We start from the raw sequence: 8,453 nt of genomic DNA on the forward strand, positions 1-8,453 counted from the left end.
AGAGGAAAAAATCATTTCACTTCTGGAAATGGGATTAATACTCCTTTGCATTCAGTATGGCAGAAATCAAGGATCAGACTGCCATATGAAGGTTTGCACCCTGGTGAGGTTGCAAATGTTTCTTTGCCTTACAGCCATGGGCTGGACTAGGAACTGCACAAAAAAATGAACAGGCGGTGTGAGCTGTGTTAAGCAGGTTTGTGCATGCATGGAGCGAGGGACCTGGAGCAACAGAGGTGCACGTTCAACCAGTTATCAAAACCATATCTAGACCTGCAATTCCTCCAACAGTGTAGTGGTGACAGTGCAAGGCTTTTCAGCTCTATCAATGCAAGGAAACATGTACATTTATGCCTTTTTTTCATTTCATAGTGTTAGGATCTTTTGCCCGTCTCTGTGGAACCAAATGCAGGACGATGAAGAACACGCTGACGATGACTTTCAAGAGAATTGATGTTTATGTCTATGCCCAAGGGAAAGACAGCACAGACAGCCCGAATGTCCTGAGTTTGAGAGAATCTCTGCCGGAGACAAATGGTCTTGTGCCATGGGAACCTTGGCAGAGCCATTCAGCAAGGATGTGTGATATTCTTGCTGTAGACACTACAGAGGTGTTATACAGAGACATACAAATTACAGACATAGTAATGGTAGAAAAGGAGACATAATACACTACATATTTTATAAAGCATACTTTCCAAATGATGGACACAAACAAAAAAAAAGATATATTTTCATTATTTTTCAACAAAAGTGGTTTATCTCACAAAAACTGAAAATTTGACTTATGCAAAAGTATGTGAACCCTTTTATTTAGTAGCTTGTGGCACCTCCTTTTGCAGCCATTACTTCAACCAAACGTCTTCTGTAACCACTGACCAGTCTCTCACATCTGCCTTTGGGGATTTTTGCCCAATCCTCCTTGCAGAACTCAGCCAGTTGTGAGAGGTTGGAGGGACATCTGGCATGTACAGCCCGCTTCAGGTCTAGCCACAACATTTCGATTTGATTGAGGTCCGGACTTTGACTAGGCCAATCCAGAGTATGAATCTTCTTTCTTTTAAGGCATTCCTTGGTGGTTTTGCTTGAATGCTTTGGGCATTTGTTGCATCACCCATTTTCAGCCCAGCTTCAGCTCCCTGACTGATGGCAGAAGATTCTCATCAAGAATTTGTTGATAGGCCTGAGAATTCAAGTTTCCCTGGATAATATAGAGTCGTCCAGGCCCGGAGGCAGAAAAGCAGCCCCAGACCTTCACATTTCCACCACCATGCTTCACTGTTGGGAGGAGGTTCTTTTCTTGGAATTCAGTGTTGGCTTTTCTCCAAACATGGTGGTTTTGATTATGCCCAAATAAATCTATTTTGGACTCATCTGTCCAGAGAATGGACTTCCAAAAGGCCCCTGGTTTGTCCAAATGCTCTCTGGCAAAGTTGAAACGGGCTTTGTTCTTTTTTGAGAGCAGAGGCTTTCTTGTAGCAATCCTTCCATGAATGTCATGTCTGTTCAATTTTTGTCTGATTGTAGACGCATGTACATTTACCCCAGATGCTGCCAGAGAGGTCTGCAACTCTCTAGAGGTGATGTGTGGGTTGGCCTTTACCTCATTTATTTTTCTGGTGCTTCTTGATGATAGTTTTGATGGGTGTCCACTTCTAGGCAGAGTTGTGGTCATGTTGGATGCCCTCCATTTGTAGATGATTTGTCTTACAGTGGATGGATGGAGCTGGAATCTTTTGGAGATGATCTTACAGCCTTCCCCAGACTGATGGGCTGTCACCACCTTCTTCCTGATGTCCTTGGATATCTCCTTTCCTCTTGGCATTGTTGGTCTTTGTGGGTACACCTTGGCACCTCTCTCTTTTAATCAGTGTTGCCCAACCCCTTTCCTAAGGATGTCTAATTTGATTGGTCTGCTTAACTGATTAATTAAGCATCCAGATGTGTTTCACCTGAATCTGTTACCCACTTGACTTTACCAATGCAGCTGGGGGTTCACTTACTTTTGCACATACACTAATTCCATCTTTCATGTAGTTTTTTGGCTACTCACACAATTCCCTCTAAACAAACACATGCAATTGGTAAAACATACATCTGACATTTAATATATAAAAAACTGGTGATGATATAAGAAAATCATGGTAAAACAACGGAAAACTCTGAGCTCAAGGGGTTCACATACTTTCAAGCAGCACTGTACATGGTACAAAACAAAACTGGGAACCTATCAAGAGCTTTCTCATAATTATACCTTAAAAATTTTTTTTTAAAAAGTTTTCCACTGTATAAATTTTTCAAGTGCAAAAGGTGGTATTGATAAGTGGCAATTTGTCATTGCAACAACTTATGATTTTGACATTACAGTAATATACACTCAGTGACCACTTTATTAGGTACATGTGTACACCTGCTTGTTGATGCAAATATCTAATCAGCCAATCAGCCAATCATCAGACAGCAATGCATAAAATCATGAAGACATAGTCAAGAGGTTCAGTTGCTGTTCAGACCAAACATCAGAATGAGTAGGAAATCTGATTTAAGTGACTATGGCCGTGGGATGATTGTTGGTGCAAGACAGGGTGGTTTGAGTATCTCAGAAACTGCTGATGATCTGGGATTTTAATGCACAACAGACTCTAGAGTGTGTAGAGAATGGTGCGGAAAAAATCCAGCGAGCAGCAGTTCTGTGGGCGAAAATGCCTTGTTAATGACAGAGGTCAGAGGAGAATGGCCAGATTGGTCCAACCTGACAGGAAGGCGACAGTAACCAAAATAACCACACATTACAACAGTGCTATGCAGAAAAGCATTTCTGAACATACAACACATCAAACATTGAGGTGGATGGGCTATAGCAGCAGAAGACCCCTCCGGGTACCACTCCTGTCAGCTAAGAACAGGAAACTGAGGCTGTAGTTGGCAAAACTGGACAGTAGACGATTGGAAAAACATCGGCTGATCTGACAAATCTTGATTTTTGCTGCGACATGCATATGGTCGGGTAAGAATTTGGTGTAAACAGCATGGATCCATCGTGCCTTGGGTCAGTGGTTCAGATTGGAGGTGGTGGTGTAATGGTGTGGGGAACATTTTCTTGGCACACATTAGGCACTTTAATACCAATTAAGCATCGTTTAAATGCCACAGCCTACCTGAGTATTGTTGCTGACCATATGCATCCATTCATGACCACAGTCTATCATCTTCTATTGGCTACTTCCAGCAGGATAACGTACCATGCCACAAAGCACACGTCATCTCAAACTGGTTCCAGGAACATGACAATGAGTTCAGTGTACTCCAATGGCCTTCACAGTCACCAGATCTCAATCCAATAGAGCACCTTTGGGATGTGGTGGAACGGGACATTTGCAGCATGAATGTGCAGCCGACAAATCTGCAGCAACTGCATGATGCTATCATGTCAGCATGGAGCAGAATCTCTAAGGAATGTTTCCAGCACCTTGTTGAATCCATGCCATAAAGAATTCAGGCTGTTCTGGGGGCAAAGGGGGCTCCTACCCAGTATTAGAGAGGTATACCCAATAAAGTGGTCAATGAGTGTAAATGACAATGTGTTTTTTTTTCTCTTATGTCATAGTTACCCTCGCCTGGATGAAAGAATGGACAGTATAAATACGATGGCTTTAGTGTGTCAGCTTCATGTGGATAGAAATACACAGTCCTATGGGAGGACACAAGCTGCTTTTATCTAGCTACAAATCTCACAACTGTATCTATAGGCATTTAACAATTCATGTATACAGCTTTGTGTATGTTCAGGGTTAGTGTTTTGGCCTTGTGTTTAGAGGTTTAGCTTTGAGAGAGGGCCTGGATTCAGAACACTTCTGATGGCATCTAGGGTCTATTCACTTAAGAGTTTTGCAAGACAGAGTAGGGTTGAGGAGAGCTCTCTGGCATGTTGAGGCTACATATCCAGCTACATATATTCATACAAATATCAGCCCTTACAGACCAAACTGGGGTCTATTAAAAAGTATCAAAACAAATAAATTTTCAAACTTACAAAATAAAAAAGCCTTGCTGTGTGGGGGGGTTGCAACACAACATACTGGGAGAGAAGTAGGGCTCATTTTGTCTTTATTCAGCTTTCAGTATATACTGCCAAATCATACACCACAAAGATCTTTTAAGAACAAATAAAACACAACACTTCGCAGTGAAATTAACAAAAAACAATGTACTTTCCAGTCAAAGTTTTGTTACAACGGCTCCACCTCTCCAAGATTGTATGGAATGCCAACCAGCATAAACAGGAAGTTGCTCTTCCCTCAGGAAGTAAGTTTTAATGGCTTGTGACATATAACTTATTCAGGCCACGCAATCTTGGGCATGGCTTTCAGTGGAATAATACTCAGACACATGTCATGTCATGGAAGTCACCCTCATAAGGTCCTGTAGAATGTATGTCTGTTAAGTAGCTAAAGACAATAGGCACATGAGGATAAGTTTTGTTAGTAAACAATGTGAAGGCAAGGGAACTGGGTGCTTGAAAAGATACCGTAAGACAATAAAATGTCTTGTCACAACCAATGCCCACAAAATGTAGAAGTCACCATCACTTTCTGTTGTTCCATATTCATGAAGTGAGCAGATCTAACACAATTAAGCTGCTGCAAAACCTAATGCTTTATAGGAATCTAAGGGGGAAAACTATGATCTGATTGGTAGAATTGTGTTCTGCTGCAGATCATCATAAAGTGAAAACAGCTTCCTGTAGGCATAATGGCATACAAGTTAGATCAGGGTCATTCATTTCAAGGTTTGACCACAAAACATACAGTGCCTTCAGAAAGTAATCGCCCCCAGTGATTATTTCTCTTTTTGCTGTGTTGCAACATAAAATTTAATTTAATTTAAAAAATCTGAAACCTGCTTAACTGATGAGTATTCACCGCCTTTCTTTAAACAAAGTAAATTAGAAGTGCTTCATTTTCTTGAGAGCTCACACTAAATATGGTAAACAAGGTACACCTGTGTTCATTTCAAATCCACCTGTGACCAATTGTATTTTTCACAATAATTGATTGGATGATTTTGGGTGGTCAGATCAGTCCTACTGTCATGAAAACCAGGGAACTCCCTGTGAAACTTCGCGATTAAGGAAAAAAGGAAAAAAGCTGGAGAAGGTTATAAAGTGATCAGCAAAGCTTTGAACCTTCCTATGAGCACTAAGAGATCCATTATAACACAGTGGAAAAAATATGGCACAACCCAGGCGCTACCAAGATCTGGCCATCCTTCCAAATTGAGTGCCTGGGCAAGAAGGGCAATTGTCAGATAGGTGTCCAAGAGACCAGCTAAAACACTGAAGGATTTACAGAGCTTACTGGCCGAAATGGGAGGACCTGTTCAGTACAACAATATCATCAGCTCTTCACAGATCCAGCTTCTACAGTAGAGTGTCCAGAAGAAGGCCACCTCTGAGAAAGGCCAAAATAAAAGCATGCCTGAAGTTTGCTAGAAGTCATGTGGCAAAACCTGAATGCTTTTGGAGGAAGATTTTGTGAGCTGATGAGACTAAAGTTGAGCTCTTTGGTCTAAAGGCAAACTGCTATATTTGGTGCCCAAGTAACACCATCCCTACTATCAAGTATGGTGGTGGTAGCATCATGCTCTGGGGTTGCTTTTCAGCAAGAGGAAGTGGAAAGCTTGTTACCATCAAGGGCAACATGGATGGAGCCAAATGCAAGCAGATTCTTGAGGAGAACCTGTTCCAGTCAGCCAGAGATCTGAGTTTAGGGTGAAGATCCATTTTTCAATAGGACAATGAGCGTAAGCACAGGGCAAAAACTACAAAGGAATGGTCTGAATATGTTCTGGAATGGCCAAGTCAAAACCCAGTCTTAAATCCAATTGAAAATCTGTGGCATGACCTAAAAATTGCTGTCCACCAATGTTCTCCATCTAATTTGGCAGAGTTGGAGAAAATTTGCATTGAGGAATGGAAGAAAATTCCAAAATCAAAATGTGTAAAGTTCACAGAGACATATCTGAGATGAATCAAAGCTATAAAAGGACATTGCACTAAGTATTGACTCAGGGGTGTGAATATTTATAAATTAAGCAGTTTTCAGATTTTTATTTTTTAAATAGTTCTGAAGATATCTAAATACTTTATTTCATTTTATTTCTGTAGAGACTTCAAAAGGAGCAGAAAAAATCCAATTCTAACATGCTTAAATTTGACGTTGCAACACAGCAAAAAGAGAAATAATCACTGGGGGTGATTACTTTCTGAAGGCACTGTATCTTCTGACAGGTAACTCATATTTAACTGCAAGTGAAAAAGGGTGCCAGCAACTATCACATGCTCCTTTTTACTTTCAGAAAGATTATAGTTTCCAAAAGTGATTTTCAGATAATAAGCAATAATCATACTTATTGTCATTATGATAAAATGATTGGTTTTACACAGGGACACTGGAGAGCAAAATTCTACTTGGTACAAGTGGCATGATGACTTATCTGGACTGTGACAGAGTGCCGTCACTACGGTTGAGTATGCGCTCTGACTGCCATACTAATGAGCCTGGCTCTTTGGCATCACCGTCAAAGTTGCATGTTTGGTACCTTGTAGACCTGGGTTCGAGGCCAGGTGGGGTGACTGCTCTCACCCTTTGCAACATGGACACTACATACATCATTAATCTCTAAGAATCATTGTTTTATTAATATTTATGCCATCTACATCTTTATTAATCTTTTTGCACCCTAGAGTTTTATTAATCTGAATTCTGCTCCCCTGATGTTCTTTAACACTGACAGGATTGAGGCCCGGAGTGCATAAGATGTCAACTAAGACACACCATCCATTCATAAAAACACATTTAAACTAGCAAATGCAATATGACCTACTGCACAGTGTATACATAAACTAATGGATATATGATTGATCCAACCCTCTTCACATTGCACAGCAAATATTACTTTTCAGATAGAGACAGAAGTTCTCTGAGAAACCCTGGCACCAGGAGGTCAGGTTAGCTGGTTCCCTGCCAAGAAGACAATGCCAGTGTATCCTGGCACCGTAGGGTGCTGGGTAAGTGCTGCACAATGCCACACATCTTCAACTCCCAAGATGCTTAGGCTGGACCAAAATGTCCATTCGAGCATGACAGTGATCTAAGGCATTCATACAAAATAAATGTCCTCAACTAGCCATCTCAATCTTTAGACCTCAGTCCAATTGAACATTTGTAGTTAAACTAAAAGAAAGCAGTTTAAAAACAAAAACCAAATTAACTGATGGTTCTACAGTCATTCTGCTAGAAGGAATGGGCAAAATCCTCTAAGAATATTACTACAGGGGTAAGAGTCAGTATGACCCTTATGTTTCTGCAATAAAATATATTATTTCTAAACAGCATGACTCTCAACGTGCTCAATGCTATGTTGTTAAAATTAAAATCTAACATTGCAAAACAATTAAGCAGGAAAATGAATGTGCATTTTGTTCATGTCAGTTGGCCATCTCACAATGCCAGTGTTCAGATGATGCTGTGATTTAATGACTTAATGACTTTTAGCTAAGAGATAGCTACACTGGAGCAAGCCAAAGTGTGGATAATCCTTAGGTACTTGTGAAATAGATGTATGTCAGGTTTATGACACAAGTCTTTTGTCAACTAAGAAGTATCAGAAATACAGTTTAAATAATTTAAATAATAATTTTGTTGGGGAGAGAGAATGCCACTGAGTCACAGATAATTGACACCTATTTGAAAACAAATTACCTTCTACAGTTACTAGAACCTAATAAGCTTAAATGGGAAACAAGTGTTTTCTGCTTTATCAAAGGAGGAGATTAAGACATGTGGCACAATTTTTGGCAGCAGTTCTAGATTCTAGTTCTAAGCATGATTGCTTGTGGCTAGTGTCCAACACTAATCTAACCTGAATTCCACAAACCAGAGTCTGGTCTTGGAAAATATTTGCCTTCTTAACATGCCCTGCAATTGTAATTAACAGTGCGGATTGACATTTTCATCCCTTTCTCAATTAATGTCACTAAGAATCACAACATCCCATTGCCAAATTCTCTAACAAACATCCTGTGTTCCCAAGATCTTCTCTGCTAGGCTGAATTTAGACTGTGATATGCCAATAAAAAATTCCATAATGCACCCCCATCCATGGACATGCCGCATTCTGTAGCATGAGAAGAAACATGCATGTATAACACACTGAATCTCTGTGGTTACAGTCTCTTCAGTTTTAGCCAGTATCAAGCAAAACAGCGAATTGTCACTGTCAGCCATCATACCTAACCAATCACCAATGGCTGGAGTTCCCAGGTTGCCTGGGCTCCTCAGCAAGTGGCTTGTTGTACCCTTTTTTTCCCCTTTTTCCATTTTCTCCCCAATTTGGAATGGCTAATTCCCCAAATTCTGGAATGTCCAATTTGTTATCATTCGGTCCCATTG

This window comes from Megalops cyprinoides, chromosome 16 (assembly GCF_013368585.1).
Source record: "Megalops cyprinoides isolate fMegCyp1 chromosome 16, fMegCyp1.pri, whole genome shotgun sequence".
Lineage (NCBI taxonomy): Eukaryota > Metazoa > Chordata > Actinopteri > Elopiformes > Megalopidae > Megalops > Megalops cyprinoides.